Source organism: Mauremys mutica, chromosome 8, assembly GCF_020497125.1.
Source record: "Mauremys mutica isolate MM-2020 ecotype Southern chromosome 8, ASM2049712v1, whole genome shotgun sequence".
Taxonomy (NCBI): Eukaryota; Metazoa; Chordata; order Testudines; family Geoemydidae; genus Mauremys; species Mauremys mutica.
In genome coordinates, this window is record NC_059079.1 from 68,480,856 (window position 1) to 68,499,649 (window position 18,794).

An 18,794-nucleotide genomic window follows, 5' to 3' on the forward strand; every position below is an offset into this window, starting at 1 on the left:
CCTGTTCCAAACCCCTAATCATTTTAGTTGCCCTCTCTGAACCTTTTCTAGTGCCAGTATATCTTTTTTGAGATGAGACCACATCTGTACGCAGTATTCCAGATGTGGGCTTACCATCGATTTATATAAGGGCAATAATATATTCTCTGTCTTATTCTCTATCCCCTTTTTAATGATTCCTAACATCGTGTTTGCTTTTTTGACCGCCTCTGCATACTGTGTGGACATCTTCAGAGAACTATCCACGATGACTCCAAGATCTTTTTCCTGATTTGTTGTAGCTAAATTAGCCCCCCATCATATTGTATGTATAGTTGGGGTTATTTTTTCCAATGTGCATTACTTTACATTTATCCACATTAAATTTCATTTGCCATTTTGTTGCCTAATCACTTAGTTTTCTGAGATCTTTTTGAAGTTCTTCACAGTCTGCTTTGGTCTTAACTATCTTGAGCAGTTTAGCATCATCTGCAAACTTTGCCACCTCACTGTTTACCCCTTTCTCCAGATCATTTATGAATAAGTTGAATAGGACTTGTCCTAGGACTGACCCTTGGGGAACACCACTAGTTACTCCTCTCCATTCTGAGAATTTACCATTAATTCCGACCTTTTGTTCCCTGTCTTTTAACCAATTCTCAATCCATGAAAGGACCTTCCCTTTTATCCCATGACAGCTTAATTTACGTAAGAGTCTTTGGTGAGGGACCTTGTCAAAGGCTTTCTGGAAATCTAAGTACACTATGTCCACCGGATCCCCCTTGTCCATATGTTTGTTGACCCCTTCAAAGAACTCTAATAGATTAATAAGACACGATTTCCCTTTAGAGAAACCATGTTGACTTTTGCCCAACAATTTATGTTCTTCTATGTGTCTGACAATTTTATTCTTTACTATTGTTTTGACTAATTTGACGTTAGACTTACCGGTCTGTAATTGCCGGGATCACCTCTAGAGCCCTTTTTAAATATTGGCGTTACATTAGCTATCTTCCAGTCATTGGGTACAGAAGCTGATTTAAAGGACAGGATACAAACCCTAGTTAATAGTTCCGCAGTTCCACATTTGAGTTCTTTCAGAACTCTTGGGTGAATGCCATCTGGTCCCAGTCACTTGTTAATGTTGAGTTTATCAATTAATTCCAAAACCTCCTCTAGTGACACTTCAATCTGTGACAGTTTCTCAGATCTGTCACCTACAAAAATCAGCTCAGGTTTGGGAATCTCCCTAACATCCTGAAGACTGAAGCAAAGAATTCATTTAGTTTCTCTGCAATGACTTTATCATCTTTAAGCGCTCCTTTTCTATCTCCATCATCGAGGGGCCCCACTGGTTGTTTAGTAGACTTCCTGCTTCTGATGTACTTAAAAAACATTTTGTTATTACCTTTGGAGTTTTTGGCTAGCCGTTCTTCAAACTCCTCTTAGACTTGTCTTATTACATTTTTACACTTTATTTGGCAGTGTTTATGCTCCTTTCTATTTACCTCGCTAGGATTTGACTTCCACTTTTTAAAGGAAGTCTTTATCTCTCATTGCTTCTTTTACATGGTTGTTAAGCCACGGTGGCTCTTTTTTAGTTCTTTTACTGTGTTTCTTAATTTGGGGTATACATTTACATTGGGCCTCTATTATGGTGTCTTTAAAAAGCACCCATGCAGCTTGCAGGGATTTCACTTTAGTCACTGTACCTTTTAATTTCTGTTTAACTAACCCCCTCATTTTTGCATAGTTCCCCTTTTTTAAATGAAATGCCACAGTGTTGGGCTGTTGAGATGTTCTTCCCACCACAGGGATGTTAAATGTTATTATATTATGGTCACTATATGGTCACCTGGGCTGCACTGGAAGAGTTTGTGATGTCAGGGTTTTCCAACAAGCGGAAGTCTATGTTCGTTCTATATTCCCACCACCTGACAGTCATAAACAGAGTTACTGTCCCCACTGTTATGCTGGGAGGACCCCCATGAACTCCCTTTTTGCCTTTGCTTATGAAACCATACCCTGATCAGAACATAAAAGTGACCATACTGGGTTAGACCAATGGTCAATCTAGCCCAGTATCCTGTCTTCTGACAGTGGCTGGTGCCAGGTGATTCAGAGGGAGTGAACAGAACAGGCCAATTATAAATGATCCATCCCCTGTTGTCCAGAGGCCCTGGCGAACAATGGTTGAATGACACTCTCAGCAGGTGTAGAATGGTGGTTGAAGTGTGATTGACAGATTTTGAAATCCTATTGGCAAGGTCTACAGAGCCATTTGGAGTTCTGGCGTGTCATTAATGCTGTCTTCATTACAGGGGGTTGCTGTGCTCTTCATAATGTTTGTGAAGCCAAAGGTAAGCCGTTTCCCCCGCATGGAAATATGACAGTGAGGGGGCCACTGACCTGATGCACTCTGCCAGAAAGTGCACTTAACATAGCTGGACCTGGATGCACCTGGGCACCAGAAGTCAGGGAAGCTTTGTGCTCCCACATTATGGACTTGCATGGCCCAGTGGAAGAGGGAGAATAGTACCTTTATGAATATGCTGGGGGGGGTGTTGATTGCTAGTACAGGAGGGAGGGTTGATTGCTATGCATTGTACTTTTGAATGACCTGACTACTTATGAAATGGAGGGAGAAACAGTATGGATTGATGTAAATAGCTGTATTGAGACATGGATTTGGCAAACAACCTCCCAGTTGTCCCTGATCATTGTTGTCACGGAGTGTGGGGGGAAGTCAGGACCCTGCAACCCCCACTTCCTGCAATTCACCGTGACTCTCAGCCAGCTAGTAAAACAAAAGGTTTATTAGACAACAGGAACACAGTCCCAAGCAGGGCTAGTAGGTACAACCAGGACCCCTCAGTCAGGTCTCTCTGGGCGGCAATGATCTTAGACCCCAGACTTGGGGTTCCCTGCCTCTTCCCAGCCAGCCCAAAACTGAAACTAAAAAAACCTCTCCAGCAGGCTCTCTTCCTTTGTCCAGCTTCCCGGGCAAAGGTGTTGACTCCCCCCACCCCCCCTTCCTGGCTCAGGTTACAGGCTCAGGTACTGTCCATCACCTAAAGTCATCCCCTGCTCTCCCATCCCCCATGCAGACAGCCCCAGTAAAACTAGACGACATTCCCAGGTCAGTCCACCTCGCTCCCTACTGCGTCACAATTGTTTACCTTTATTATTTGAAATACACGTTATATGATGTGTTGCAAAGATGGAAATAACATTTCTTTATAAAATAGAAATCTTTATTTTTACCCACATATTGGGAAAGTACAGTATTAAACCATTGCCTGGCAGGCCCACTGCTCTTAGCACACCAAACCTTTAAAAGTAACCAAGAACAAAGTACATAAGCCATGTGCAAATGTAAAATTATGTACAAGACACACACACATGCTACTGCATGTCTCCTGGCCCCCTGTTCTCCTCTCCCTCTCTTTCAAATTTGCTGCACACTTGTGGGGGGGCGAGGCGCAGTGCTTCTGGTTCCCTGAAGTTGATTGGTGTGTGTGTGTGTGTGTGTGTGTGTGTGAGAGAGAACAAAGGAAGTTGGCCCATATAATTGTGGGATACTTTTGGTGGACTCCAAGGACCCGAGTCCAGGGGAGGCTATATCTACACCGCAAATTTCCATGGGGGAGGGATTCAGCACTAAGGACTGCATGGGGCATATTTGCCTAGTCCAGTCACTCAGAGGGCCTAATTGCATGGGTCACCCAGCCATAGAGTTGTCCAAGCTGTTCCTGCACTGCACGCCAGGGTACAGTGGAGGTAACAGCCCACGTTGCGGGTGCAGCAGGAGCCTGCACACTTATGACCATTAGAGCCAACAGCTGCTCAAACCGTTCTCTGTTATGCTTGATCTTCATCCCTTAACCACTATTTCCAGACACATAACGTTACTTTTTGGAACTGAACATCAATATATTGGCAGCGGGATGCTTCAGACCACAGAAGTGCCTTGGAAACAGCCAGGTTAACCACAGCAAAAGACATGCTCAAAGAATGAGAAGTTAAAAACCGCAATTTCTTTTGGCTTTCAAAAAAATAAATCAAAATGGAGTTTGGGAAGGGCGGTGTCTGTGCCATGCTACATAAACCTTCTCTGTTATTTCAAACATTGCACCCATCAGAGGACAGAACAGTTTTTTTGGTGCCCAACTGGCAGAGAGTGATGGTATTCCAAGCTGCCAGTAGGAAATCAGGAATGCACATCACTGAAGTATTCAAATCTAGTGACTGAATAGCACATGTGTGAGTGAGCTGGTCAGTTACCGAGGTGGCCCTGAAAAAAAAAAAAGCCCTTCCCCGAAATATGACTGCCTATCTGGAGCTCCGGCTATAGGAAAGTTTGCAGCTATCAGCCCCCAGGATTTGGGACAGAATTAATGAAGGAAACAACGGGATGCTGTATTGGCGTCCGTGTGGCCTAGTGCCTCCCCACAGCTTCTGATACAACCTGTTAGGACTGCCTGTAAACACACAGAATTCCACCTCCATGCCCCCTTCCCCCGGGGGAATTTCTGGACTGAATTGAAACCCTCAGTCATATTTGAGACAAATGGTTTCATGCCCCATGGAATGCAGGGACTACATTTAACAGAAATGAATATTAGAACCTCTTCCTCCTCACCACCCCCTCCTGTGGAGTTTAGTCTTTGCAGGCGGCTCATTACACCGTTGGGCTGGTACGGAGGGGAGTACTTACAGGAAAGGTAAAAGAAGAACCTTATTTTAACAAACAGGAATGTACTAGCAGGCATGTGCACCTGCCCAGTAAACTTTCACTTTCCCATGCTTGTTTTACTGTTTGCTTTTCCCAGTCTCCATTTTGAATTCCATGTAGTGGTGCAGGGCTGAATGCCATGGCGCTGGCATGCAATGTGCCATTAGTCAGTGGATACACACTGTTACCCAGGACTCATAATATCTTTTCCATTCTGTGAGCCAAAGCAAATCTCTCTCATTCCTACATTAACACAAAAATGGAGCCAGAAAGTTACCAGGCTCTGGGGCAGCATTTCTGCTTCCGGTTCCATAGCAGGCTGTTCCCCAGGGAGAGGAGGCAGAGGGAGTCAAAAAGTTCCTCTGAGTACAGCCCTAGGATGTGCTGCAGCTGCTCCTGCAGCAAAGCCTCCTCTGAGACCAAATTCAACAACAGAGTCACTTCCTTTGCTTCATTCAGTGCCTGCTGCTGGCTCCAATTAATTCCCATGATGGTTTCTGGGGCCAGCAGGTCACAATCCCAGCTGACCAGGTCATCATGTACCACTGGTGGTCCAGTGCTTAGTGCAGTCCAGTCAAACTCATCATAAAATGGACACGATGTCGTTGAGTTGCCAGAGGTGTGGTTGTGGTCCCTGGTTTTCCTCTACTCAGTCATGAGCTGCTTAATCTGTTCCCTGCACTAATCACCAGTATGGTAAGTTTCCAACACTGCCAGCTTCTTCACTATTTGCTGGTATGCTTGGTCATTCCTGGTACTCTTACTAAAAATCAATTGTTTTGCTGGCCTTGCACCAAAGATCAACCAAAATCTGCGGTGCTGCTATGACCATGATGCAGCACACTTCGTAAAGGGCTTCTTGCTGGTAACCACTGCAAGCCCCAAAGGTTCTCCTAAGGCATGTTTGCATCTCGGTGGTCAGAATAAAATGGAAGGGTTAAACGCCAAGCTTCTGTAGTAGAACAAGGGGGGGGGCGGGGCGCGATGCTTCTGGTTCCCTGAAGTCGATTGGTGAGAGAGAGAGAGAGAGAGAGAGAGAGAGAGCGCAAAGGAAGTTGGCCCATACCATTGTGGGATACTTTTGGTGGACTCCAAGGACCCGAGTCCAGGGGAGGCTATATCTACACCACAAAACACTATGGCTCAAATCCTGAGTTGGGGTCAGACCCTCCAGCCTCATGCGGTGCTAGGACCCTGGATCTGAGCCCGAGTCCAAGTTATGTGTGTGTAGACAGAAATGATGTGGGTTAAGGCTTGTGCCTGAATGTAGACATCTCCCCCAAGGGCACTCTGAAACACTGTTCCCCCAAACACTGCATCCACAGCATGCTGAGCACTGTTTGCAGGAGGCTGGGTGGGCCAGAGGCAGTAGAGTGGGACAGTGCGAACTGTGATCATTTTTATATTACTGTAGCATCTAGGGGCACCGATGGAGATTGGGGGCCCCTTGCACTAGGCACTGCATAGACACAGAGTGAGACACAGTTGCTACCTCAAAGAGATTCCAGACCAACTAGAAAAGTCAGTAAAAGGATGGGAGAGGAGACAGAAGCAAGGGAAGTGACTTATCTCAAAACACAGAGCAGGTCAGTAGCAAAGCCAGAGATGCAACACAGCCCTCCTGACTGCCAGCCCAGTGTCCTATCCATTAAAATACATTGCCTTAGATGGAGGGCAGCTTTCTCTCTGAAAGCTATCAGGCAGTGTGATGTCATAGTCATACCAGGGAGAAAGGGCTGATTGGACAACTTACCTCTGATGTCACAACCACTGGGGAAAGTGTCAGAATATCCCACACCCAACAATGTGTGTTTCCTAGGGAGGGTCCTGGGCAGAAGTGGAGAGGGAGATGGAGCCTGTCTTGGAGAGGATGATGGAGAGCTAAGAAAGGACAATGGTCTGATGGGACATTCAGTAGAAAGTAAGTGTCAACATGACAGCAGCTGTTTCTCAAAGGTCTCAACCATTGTTTCTAATTTAGCTATGGTGGCACTGGACATAAGAATGGCCATACTGGGTCAGACCAAAGGTCCATCTAGCCCAGTATCCTGCCTTCCAACAGTGGCCAGTGCCAGGTGCCCCAGAGGGAATGAACAGAACAGGTAATCATCAAGTGATTCATCCCGTCGCCTATTCCCAACTTCTGGCAGAGACTGGGAGACATCATCCTTGCCCATCCTGGCTAATAGCCATTGATGGACCTATCATCCACAAACTTATCTACTTCTTTTTTGAATCCTGTTATAGTCTTGGCCTTCACAACATCCTCTGGCAAGGAGTTCCACAGGTTGGTTGTACAATATCCTGTACAGCATGTGGGCACAGCAACTTCCCCAGATGGAGGAAGAGAATGTCCCCGTTTACATTACAGTAGCAGGTAGAGCCCCAGTGCAAACACGGAGCAAGATATGCTCTGTGGCCTGAAGACCTTGTGATCTACATAGATCAGGGTGGGAAACAGAGGTACAGAGTTGGGAAGTGACTTGCCCAAGGTCTAACAGCAGAGGCCAGTGTCCTGGGGGGTCACACTGCCCCCCATATGGTGATGATACACATTGCACTGCAGAGATTCTTAGGGAAGGTAATACAGCATGGGGCAGTTTTATATTTTGTGTGGAGCCGCTGAAATGACAATAATGCACCCGGCCAGTGCTGCACTGGATGGGAACACAGAACTAGGGATCCAGCTGTAGAATATGCAAAGTTTAAACTTTGTTGGTGCTTTAAAACATTTCAGTCCTATTCTTGATGGAGTAGCTAGATCAGCTGATGAGTGGTGTGGAGGAACAGCCTTTCCCCACACCAGAGTGGGTCTAATTCATTACTCACTTGACTGACTTGAGGTTAAATTATAAGAAATTAATAAGAAAATATTTAAATTTCCAACAGTGAGATAGAAATACAGTATCACTCACAGTGAGAATCCAGAGCTCAGCTCCATTAGCTACAGACACATTCCTCCTGGCTCAAGGATCCCTGTTGCCAGCTCTTCAGCAGTGAAAGTGCTACAGCAACACTGAAGCAGCACTCTGGGCCGAATGCTTGTGTATAAGACTCATCCTGCCACTCTAGTGCTGCTGATTGGGATTGTCAGGGGAGTTTGCGGGTGATTGTTTGAGAATTAGCTGGTGAGGTCAGTCACATGGCCTTATGGAAGGGTCAACCTGGCAGCCTGTGAATGTTGCTGGAGCAGGGAGTGAGTGGCATGTGCTAGGGGAAACCTGCATTCCTTGGTCATTGCTTCTCTGGTAGCGCAAAGAAATATATAAATACTAAATATTAACTCTTAAAAAATCAAATGCATAAACAGCTAAATAGCTTCTCCTGCTGCCCCACAATAGTTCAGCCATTATCCACTGAGGGAGGACTTTTGATGGAGACTGTAGACGTGCAGACTCACCCCTGCGGCGCCTCCTACTGGTTGTCCTCGGGAATTAGCTCTCTTTCCAGCCAAGAGCGCCCTCTGCAGGCCAGTGATCCGTCTGTCTTCTGGCCCCTGTGTCCCTCCCTGGACCCCAGTGCCCTTTTAACTGGGGTGCTGCCCCCGGCAGTACCCCACCAATCTGGGTCTCCCCTCCCTGGGGAACTCTCAACCCAATATCCCCACTTTGCCTCAGTTTTGGCTACTGCCCAGTCTCCATCTAGTCCCCGTTCACTAGGGCAGACTGCAGTATCAGCCACACATCATAGGCAAAGGGGTTTAGACCTGCTGCCTTTGCCTACCCCTTGGGCTGCCCCCTGCAACCCCTAGTACCTCTTGACCTTATGCTAGGCCACAGCCTGGGGCTTTCCAGGCAGGAGCTCCCCAGCCTTTCCCCAGCACTGCTCCACTCAGGTACCCTGGGTCTAACTCCCTGCAACCAGGCCCTTCTCCCTCTACAAGCAGAGGAAGACTCTCTGGGCTTCTGGCTCACTGCCTCTTATAGGGGCCAGCTGGGCCTGATTGGGACCTAGTCACAGCTGAGCCTGCTTTCCCCCCCAGTCAGCCCAGGCTTCTTGCCCCAGCCACAGCCCTCTCCTGGGCTGTTTCAAGCCCCACAGGGCAGGAGCGGGTAGCCACCCCACTATAGGACCTGCTCTGTCTGCTTGGGCTGCCCTGCTGGCTGGAGTATTCCCCCTTCTCTGGCTGCCTTGCTGGCTGGAGCTCCTTCTCCCTTCCTGGGCTGCTGCTGCTGCTGGCTGGAGGGCTCCTTCCCTGGACTGCTGCTGCTGCTGCTGAGCAAGTGAGTGAGGGGTGGGGGGGGCCTTGCTGGCCAGCCCCCACTCCCCCACCTCTGGAGGGAGAAGCCAGGACCCCACCACCACCACCACCACTACAGCTACCACCCGTGGGGGGTCCTTCCTGCCTGGCCACCAGGGCTGTGGGAGAAGGAGTTGCTGCTGCTGGAGCTGTGTTTGCCCTGGGGAGCTGCTGGAGCCTGGAGGAGGAAAAGGACTGAGAAGACCACCGGCTGCTGGGGAGCGCACAGAACTCTGAAGACCACTGTGGAGGGGGCCTTCAAAGACTGAGTAACTCTTTAACTGTGCTTTAGTGGTGGGGGTTTAGACTGTGTTTGTGGGGGCACAGGGGGTGTGGCGTGGAGCCTGCCCCCTGGTCCATCTGTGTCCCCCCCCCAACCCCCACCACCACCGCTGCCCCCTCCACCACCCCTGCAGTCCCTTACCATCTGCCTCAGTTCCTGCCTCTGGGACTCAGCTGCTCGCCTGGCCTGCCACGCCCTATTGCCACCGTTTGGGCCTCCAGCAGCAGCCAGCCAGCCATTGACTGTGCACAAGTGCTTGTGGGTGTACGCACCCCCCCCCTTCCCCGGACTGCCCCCTGCCCCTCTGCAACAGGCCCCCTAGCTTTGCCCCTAGTAGCCTTCCCCCCCCACCCCCCCCCGCCCAGCTTCAGTTTGTTTTGCCTGCCCCGCCCATCTCCCTTTGCAGCTTTGTTTGTCCTGCCCCAGCCCTGAAGCCAGCCCCTTGGTCCCTCTGCCCCACTCCCAGCCTGGTTGCTCCCCTCCCTCCGCAGCCCCTCGCCCTGATTAGCCCCTCCCCTTGTGCGCCCATAGCTCCATCAGTGCGCTTGTGCCTCTCCCTTGTTTAAGTTGCCCCTCTTGCACTGCACCCCCCATTGCTCTTGTTTCCCCTCCCCTCCCCTAGTGCAGCTAGAGGAGCCGGATTTCAATCTCGTGTCGGTGACTGACCCCCCCCCAGTCGTTGATACTTCCCCTATCTGCCCCCCTCCCCCAGTTTGGCACCCTCCTCCCCTGCCCACAGCCTAGCAGGGAGGAGTGGGTGACCTGTTCTTCCCCCCCGCCCCCTTTCTCCGGTGTTTGCCCTCCCTCCCGACTCAGCATGGCGGGAGACGCGGCGGGTGGGACCCCTGGGACAACGCCTGTCCCCCCTCCCCCGCCTGCTCCCCCCAAACCCCCCCCAGTCTCGACCTCAAGCGCCGCTGCCGGACCACCTGCCACTGCTCCCGCTGAGGCGCCGGCAGCGGCGACCGATGGGGTGCCCTCTGCTGCTGCCACGTCCCTCGCCCCTTCCGCCTCTGGGGGACCCCCCCCAGCCGGCGGAAAGGGCCAGGGCAAAAAGAAGGGAAAAGGCCCCGCTAGGAAGACAAAGCCCTCCATGGCGGAGCCTGCCACCGCTGCTGCGGCCCCGCCACTGGCCGCGGCGCCCCTCCCCGCTGTCCCCTCCACCAGCTCCGCGGGTGCCCCTCCCTCGGCCCCCAGAGCATACGCCCAGGTGGCGGTGACCCCCCCGCCCGCCGCTACGTCATCTCCCCCGACCGCCGCCTCCGCTACCATCTACAGTGGCCGGGGCCCCTTCCCCACCTTGACCAGGAAGCACGGCGTCCGTTGCCTCCTGGTGCCCGCCTCGCCCCACGTGGAGACCTACGTGCGGGCGCTGGCAAGGGTGGTGGGGCCCACGGCCATCGTGGCGGCCTCCAAAATGTACGGCAAGGTGGTTTTCTTCCTTGCCTCGGAGGCCGCCGCCCAGGAGGCGGTGGAGAAGGGCCTGGCGGTGGGGGGCGTGTTCGTCCCCCTGGAGCCGCTGGAGGACCTGGGAGTCCGAGTGGTCCTGACCTCCGTCCCTCCCTTCCTGCCCAATGTCGCCCTGTTACCCGCCCTCTCTACTCTGGGGAAGCCCATCTCCGTGGTGAGCCCTCTTCCCTTGGGCTGCAAGGACCCCGCCCTCCGTCACATCCTCTCGTTCCGCCGGCAGGTGCAGCTTCAACTGCCGCCGGCGGCGCGTGGCGGAGAGGCGCTCGAGGGGTCTTTCCTGGTCCCCTACCAGGGGGCCCATTACCGGGTGCACTATTCGACGGGGGAGGCCCGGTGTTACCTCTGCCAGGCGACGGGGCACGTTCGGAGGGACTGCCCTTTGGCCCGGCACGGGGGAGCGCCCGGGACCCCCGAGCCCCGACAGGGTGCCGGCCCCGTCATCGCCGGCGCCCCTGGCCGCCCGGTGCCCAGAGTCGCCCCTCCACCTCCTCAGCCCATCACTGCTCCCGCTCGGGCCTCAGGGGTCCGTCCTCCAGTGCGCCCAGACGAGCGGGAGAGCCCTGCCTCTGCTGCTTGCACTCTGGCGGGGCCTGTGGAGGAGGGTGCAGCAGGGGTACTGCCGGGCGTGGGAGAGGGCTCTCCCCAGGGGGACTCTTCCCTCTCTCCTACTGTCCCCCCAGTGCCGCTCCAAGCCCCCAAACAGGCATCCTTGCCCCCCAACCCAACCCCTGTCGACCAGCCCGAAGACGATGCCATGGAGGGCTGGACCCGGGTACAGGGTAAGCGGGGCAAGCGGAAGGCTCGGGCTCCGCCCGTGACACCTGAGGCGGAAACCCCCTGCAAGACCAGAAAGGGGGCCGCCGACACCGAGCCTTCCGCCATGCCCCAGGGGTTGACCCATCTGCCGATGACGGCTAGGGAAGACGTGGCAGCACCGGAAGGTACCACCATCCCTCCTCCGCAATCCCCCCCTGCGGAGGCCTCCGCTGCGGCCCCTCCTGTTCCCTTGCCGCCTGTACCCCCTGCAATACCCGAGGTGAGCGTCGCCTCGGGCGCGAGTGGGGAAGACCCCGGGGTGGGGGGAGGTGAGCTCCCCTCCATCTTCGCGGAGATCGAGGCCCTGGGTCTGACCCCGGTCACCCCAGGGGAGGACGACCCTCTGCTAATGGGCCTCGACCTAGCTGACCTCACCCCAGCTTCCTCTTCCCCATGCTCCACCGTCCCTCCTGTTGCGTCCGCTCCCGCCTCCAAGGGTCCCCTGGGCCCCTCGACTTGCCCGGCTGCGGACGGCACCCTGCTGCTGGCCGCCGAGCCTGTTGCGGCGATGGCCGGTGCCTCGTGGCCGGGAGAAGGGCTACCAGGGGTGTCCCTTGGTGGTGCGGGGCAACCGAGCTCCTTCCCAGGCGGGGGCCTCCCCGAGGGTTCTGCATCTCTCTGCGCCGAGGCTGCTTTACCTGCCGTTGAGCCCGAGCCCGGTGTCGCTAGGGACCCCCTCCCTACCCCTCAAACCCCCGTGCCTGGCCACGAGGAGCCGCTTACTGATGGTTCAGCTCCTGCGGCCCAGGGTCCCATCTCTGTCCCTCCCCCGACCCCTGCTCCTGACCCCGTCCCTGCCCCCTCCACCTCCCATGATGTTGCAGGAGTTCCTGGAGGACGTCCGGGGCTCCCGCAACAAGATCCCGCTTGCTCTCCAGCGCTGGGGGGACTTCCACAAAATCCTCCTAGCCACGAGGGCCCTCATGGGGGAGGGAAAGAGGACCGGGAAGCAGGGTGCTGCGGCTTACCATCGGGTGCGCAAATTCCGTGACTCCTTGCTCACCTTTGGGGTGGGCCACGGTTTGCTGCGTGGCCCAACGGGGGCCGTGAGCGCCCCTGCCGACGAGGATCCCCCCAGCCCTCCTCATGGCACTCGTCACCTTTGCCACACTGAACATCCGGGGCTGTAGGGTGGGCTTCCGCAGGAGCCAGGTGCTCTCCTTCCTTCGGGAGGGGGGGTACTCTGTGGTTTTCCTGCAGGAGACCCACACGGATCCGGCCGCCGAAGCTAGCTGGCGGCTGGAGTGGGGGGACGGGGTCTATTTCAGCCATCTCACAACCCGTCGGGCTGGAGTGGCCACCCTGTTCTCCCCCGACCTACGGCCCGAGGTGCTGGGGGTCGCTGAGGCTGTGCCGGGCCGCCTGCTGCACCTCCGGGTCCGCATGGAGGGGCTCGTGGTCAACCTCGTCAACGTCTATGCCCCGACATCGGCCCCGGAGCGGCTGCAGTTCTACCAGCAGGCGTCCGCCTTCCTCGGCTCCTTGGATCCTCGCGAGTGCCTGGTCCTGGGCGGGGACTTCAACACCGTCCTAGAGGAGCGGGACCGCTCGCGGACTGAGCAGAGCCCGGCCGCCGCGGACGTCCTCCGGGAGATCGTCACCCATCACTCCCTGGTGGACGTCTGGCGCGACCACCACCCGGACGATGCCTCCACGTTCACCTATGTCCGGGTGGAAGCCCATCGGTCGTGCCGCTCCCGGTTGGACCGCATCTATTTATCACGGTTCCATCTCTCACGGGCCCAGTCCTCCAGCGTCCGGCCGGCCCCATTTTCGGACCACCACCTCGTCACCGTGACGGCCTCTCTCTGTGCGGAGAGGCCGGGGCCGGCCTATTGGCACTTTAACAACAGCTTGCTGGAGGATGGGGGCTTTGTGGCGTCCTTCCGGGAGTTCTGGCTGGCCTGGCGAGGGCAGCGGCGTGCCTTTCCCTCGGCGCGGCGGTGGTGGGATGTGGGGAAGGTGCGCGCCCGGCTCTTCTGCCGTGACTACACCCGGGGCGCCAGCCGACGGAGGGATGCGGCGATAGGGCAGTTGGAGCGGGAGGTCTTGGAGCTGGAGAGGCGTCTGGCCGCCAACCCCGAGGATCCATCCCTCTGCGGGGCGTGCCGGGAGAAGCGGGAGGAGCTCCGGGTCCTCGAAGACTATCGGGCCCGGGGCGCCTTTGTTCGATCCCGCATCCGCCTCCTTCGGGAGATGGATCGCGGCTCCCGCTTCTTCTATGCCCTGGAGAAAAGGAGGGGGGCCAAGAAGCACGTCACCTGCCTTCTGGCGGAGGACGGCTCCCTCCTCACGGATCCGGCGGAGATGTGCGAGAGGGCCCGGACCTTCTACGTGCGCCTTTTCTCCCCGGATCCGACCGATCCTGCCGCTTGCAAAGTGCTCTGGGACGGGCTCCCGACGGTCAGCGCGGGCGACCGGGATCGGCTAGAGCTGCCTCTCTCTCTCTGGCCGAGTTCTCGGAAGCCCTCCGCCGCATGCCCACCAACAAGTCTCCGGGCATGGACGGGCTGACCGTGGAGTTCTACCGCGTGTTCTGGGACGTCCTCGGCCCAGACCTGGTCAGCGTCTGGGCCGAGTCCTTGCGGAGCGGGGTCCTCCCTCTCTCGTGCAGGCGAGCCGTGCTCGCCTTACTGCCGAAGAAGGGGGACCTCCGCGACTTACGGAATTGGCGTCCCGTCTCGCTCCTCAGCACGGACTACAAGATCGTAGCCAAGGCCATCTCGCTGCGGCTGGGGGCCGTGCTGGAGGACGTGATCCACCCAGACCAGACCTACACCGTCCCGGGCCGTAGCATCTTCGACAACCTGTATCTGGTCCGGGATCTCTTGGAGCTTGGGTGCAGGGATGGTCTGTCGTTCGCCCTCCTGTCCCTGGATCAGGAGAAGGCGTTCGACAGGGTGGACCACGGGTATCTCCTGGGCACTCTGCAGGCGTTAGGCTTCGGGTCGCAGTTTGTGGGTTTTCTCCAGGTGCTGTACGCTTCCGCGGAGTGTCTGGTCAGGCTCAACTGGACCCTGACCGAGCCGGTCAGCTTCGGGCGGGGAGTGCGGCAGGGGTGCCCCCTCTCGGGCCAGCTGTACGCCCTGGCAATCGAGCCCTTCCTCTGTCTCCTCCGCAGGAGGTTGACGGGGTTGGTGCTTCGGGAGCCGGAGCTGCGGCTGGTCCTGTCGGCATACGCCGACGTTGTGCTCCTCGTGGTCCAGGACCCGGGCGACTTGGCGCGGGTGGAGGCCTGCCAGGCCGTGTACTCGGCGGCCTCCTCTGCCCGGGTCAACTGGGTCAAGAGCTCTGGCCTGGTGGTCGGGGACGGGTGGCAGGCAAACTCCCTCCCACCCGCGCTTCAGGCCATCCGGTGGAGCGCGGGTCCGCTGCTCTATCTCGGCGTTTACCTTTCTGCCACACATCCCTCTCCGCCGGAGAACTGGCAAGGTTTGCAGGGCAGGGTGGCGGAGCGGCTCCGGAAATGGACAGGACTCCTCCGGTACCTTTCCCTCCGAGGGAGGGCACTGGTGCTCAATCAACTGGTCCTGTCCATGCTCTGGTACCGGCTCAACACCCTGGTCCCGGCCCCGGGGTTCCTGACTGACCTCCGGAAGGTGGTTCTGGAGTTCTTTTGGCCAGGACTGCACTGGGTCCCTGCAGGGGTGCTCCACCTGCCCCTGGAGGAGGGAGGGCAGGGCCTGAAGTGCCTGCGCACTCAGGTCCACGTCTTCCGCCTCCAGGCACTGCAGAGGCTCCTTTATGGTGCGGGTAGTCCGGCATGGAGAGCCCTGGCGCACGCCTTCCTGCGCCGCTTCCGAGGGCTCCGATACGACCGGCAGCTCCTTTATCTCGACCCGAGGGGCCTTCCGCGAGACCTCCCCGGGCTGCCGGTCTTCTACCAGGACCTCCTCCAGACCTGGAAGCTGTTCTCTGCGACCAGGTCCGTGGCTGCCACCGAGGGGGCAGATCTCCTCGCGGAGCCCCTGCTACACAACCCCCAACTCCGTGTGCAGGTGGCGGAGTCCCCCGCGGTGCGCCAGAGGTTGGTCCTGGCAGAAGCTACCAGGGTCGGAGACCTCCTGGACTACGACCGGGGAGACTGGCTGGATCCCCTGACGCTCGCTCGGCGTATGGGGCTCTCCAGACCTTGTACTCCCCGGCTCGTACTACAGGAGGTGAAGGCCGCTTTGCCGCCCGCTGCTCGGGCCTACCTCGACCGGGTCCTGCGTGAGGGCACGCCCCGCCCACCCCCCACCCCGAGCCCTCCAGACCTTTTCATCGGGCCTCTGCCCCGTGGATCCGACCGGGCCCCCCGCCCCTTCTCCGCCAGCCGGCTGCACGATCTGCAGCCGGTCCGTTTCCAAACCGCGCCAAGGAAGCAGCTCTACGTGCTCGTGCTCCACACCCTTCACTTCCTCACCCTCGTGTCCCGCCCCGACACCAAGTGGCGGGACCTCATGCCACCTCTGGAGGGTGAGGAGCCCCGGTGGGCCAGCCTGTACTCCACCCTGGTCCCGAGGCCCGTCAGGGATATCAGTTGGCGGCTCCTCCATGGGGCCGTGAGCACGGGCGTGTACTTGGCGCGGTTTACCCCTGTCCCAGACACTTGCCCCTTCTGCGGCGTGAGGGAGACCCTGGCGCACGTTTACATAGAGTGCGCCAGGCTGCAGCCCCTATACCGGCTCCTCACTAATCTCCTATTGCGTTTCTGGCTGCACTTTTCCCCCCACCTCCTTCTCCATGCACTCCCTATCCGTGGCCCCACGAAGTCGCGGGACCTCCTGGTCAACCTCCTCCTCGCCCTGGCAAAAATGGCCATCTACGTGACCAGGGAGAGGCGGTTGGCCAATGGAGACTCCTGCGACTGTGGGGCTTGTTTCCGATCCTTAGTCCGTTCACGTCTCCGGGCGGAGTTCCTCTGGGCGGCGTCCGCTGGCTCCCTTGACGCCTTCAAGGAGCAGTGGGCGCTGTCCGGGGTTCTCTGCTCGGTGTCCCCGTCAGGATCCCTTCTTATGACCCTTTGACCGCACTCCTGTCCCTGTTCTTTTATTAGTTGTCCCCCGCAATTAGTGGGTTTCTGAGGCTCTGTGGCACCTCCCCTTAGGCTGGGGGGGGTTCCGTTAGCATGGGGCGGGCTTCGCCCGCCCCATTTCCTGGAAACCCAATAGATACAGAGACCAATTAATAGAAGCAATGGGAAGGCCAATGGAATATAAGGCCAGCAACTTAGAGTGGATAACATCCAGTTTAGTACATAGGGCTGCTTGAAAGTGTTCTGTTTACTTTGTTTTTCCACAGAAATTTCAATTTTCTGTTAAAAAAATCAAGTGCCCCAAAAGCCAAAATATTTCAATTTAGAAACACTGTTTTGGTGCCTCCTGGGAGTTGTTGTCTGGTTGGCGTCTGTCCCTGTTCTTCTTTATGGGCTGGGCTCCACTTCCAAGATGCACTATGGCCAGAGACCCTGTGGTGCACCATAGCTTGCTATCTCAGAATAGATGTAGTGGACCAGGGAGTCTGGCCTATAGCTAAGAATGGGAGCATGAGGCACCTGAACTACTATGAGGTACTGTGGCAACCTTTCCAAATCAAAATATTTCTGTTTTCAGCCAATATATTTCAGTTTTAGGCTGATTCTGTTTTCTCCTGTAATGTCTTGGTTCAGGCCAAGTTTTTTTGGTATTGAAATTTCTGCTGGAAAAAAAAAATCTAAGTTTTCTGAGAAAAAAAAACAAACCAAACCATTTTTCGACCAGCTCTATTAATACATCCAGTAACTTGCAATAGGATTGAGCCACTGACTGGCTGTATACTATAAATATGGCCTAACCACAGACATTACAATAATTGAGGGTTAAATACCACAGTGATGGTTGCATTAGAAATGTCTACTGACAGACTGATTAGGAAGCGGGGTGGTCTGTACGATAGCCTGGCTCTTTGGAAAAACCTGAGAACACTTTATAGAGTTGCTAAGGTGAATGTGATGATATAAGAGGCACATGTGCCATCATCAAGGCAGTGAAATAATCCTGTGAACAAAATGTAGGTTGTGATGTATTTGTTTTACTGAATATTTATATTAATAAAGCCACTAGAAGTGCCCACGACGTACTCTGGTGCCCATTTCATAAACAAAGAGTTAGAGCAGCCCAGAAATTGGCTATTTTCTAGAAACCACCCCCCACCTCGAGTTTGGTGGAAAACTACCAAAAACTGTGGTAGGGAGGGGTTGAATCTGCGGGGGGGGGAAGTAAAACAAGAAACTGATTTTCTCTTCACTTCAGTTTTTGGCCAAACACTTTTGTTTGATAAAAAAACCAAACATTTGATGAAAAACACACTGTCCCCCTGACAAATAAAACAAAGTTGTTATGTCGATAACCCCATTTCCATCAGAAAACTGTTGACCAGCCCTACTAAAACTACATACTACAAATAGTAATAGAGACTGCTCAGCCCATCCTTTGATATGAATATTCATCGCCAAAGCCAATGAGGACAATAAAAAAAAACCACCACTCCAAACCTTAGCCCATCCCCTCCTCAGAGGCCTAGGGGGAACAGATGGTGTCCACAGCATGTTCAGAAAGATAACAGAGCTGGGCTTTGTTGGGGAAAAGGAGTTGCAAAGTCCAGGAACGCCTCCCACAGAACATCTTGCCAGAGACTGCTCACATTCACAGTAAAGGAGCCTCAGATCGAGAGCTTCTGCTGGTGGTAACTGCAGCAGAGCATAAGATGGTCAGCCTTCAGGTAACCAGGTCCCAAACCATTTGCGACTTTATACGTTGAAACTAACATTTTTAATTCCACTCCCATTTTCCAGGGTCAAAGATGATGGAGGACTCAGAAAAATCACCCAGGTTGCCCCACCACAGAGCTCTCAATGGCCTTCTCAAAAAATAAAGCCTGGAAACTGGGAGAGAGTTGGATAGATTGCCTGCATCAACAATGGGTTTCCTTCATAGCAGCTTCATAATAGCTACTACTGACACCCTCCATTGCAGGGCTATCTTGACAGCCCCAATCTATAATGGAACCAGTATTTCCACACCGGCCTTCCCCAGCTAGGCAGGACAAGGGCCCAACTCACAAGTTGTAGCAGAAAGTCACCTCAACAACTACATAACCATAGTGCATGGTCCTGGCTGGAATGCCAGCAGACAGGACTCATGTGGGTCTTTTTGAGACTGTTCTCCAGTAGGCAGCTCAGTAAGAGCCTGAGCAATGTGGCTGTCATAGTAACATGAAAATTCTTCCCAATCTGACTGGCAATGTACGCG

General features: G+C 55.0%; 1 long non-coding RNA gene across 1 annotated transcript; it reads left to right on the plus strand.

Annotated features, from left to right (window-relative positions):
- Positions 1-5,277: 5,277 nt before the first annotated feature.
- On the plus strand, positions 5,278-18,453 carry LOC123376733. The gene is made up of 3 exons (XR_006581914.1): positions 5,278-5,410; positions 6,534-6,635; positions 18,338-18,453. It is a non-coding gene; the product is annotated as an uncharacterized LOC123376733 (long non-coding RNA).
- Positions 18,454-18,794: the final 341 nt, after the last annotated feature.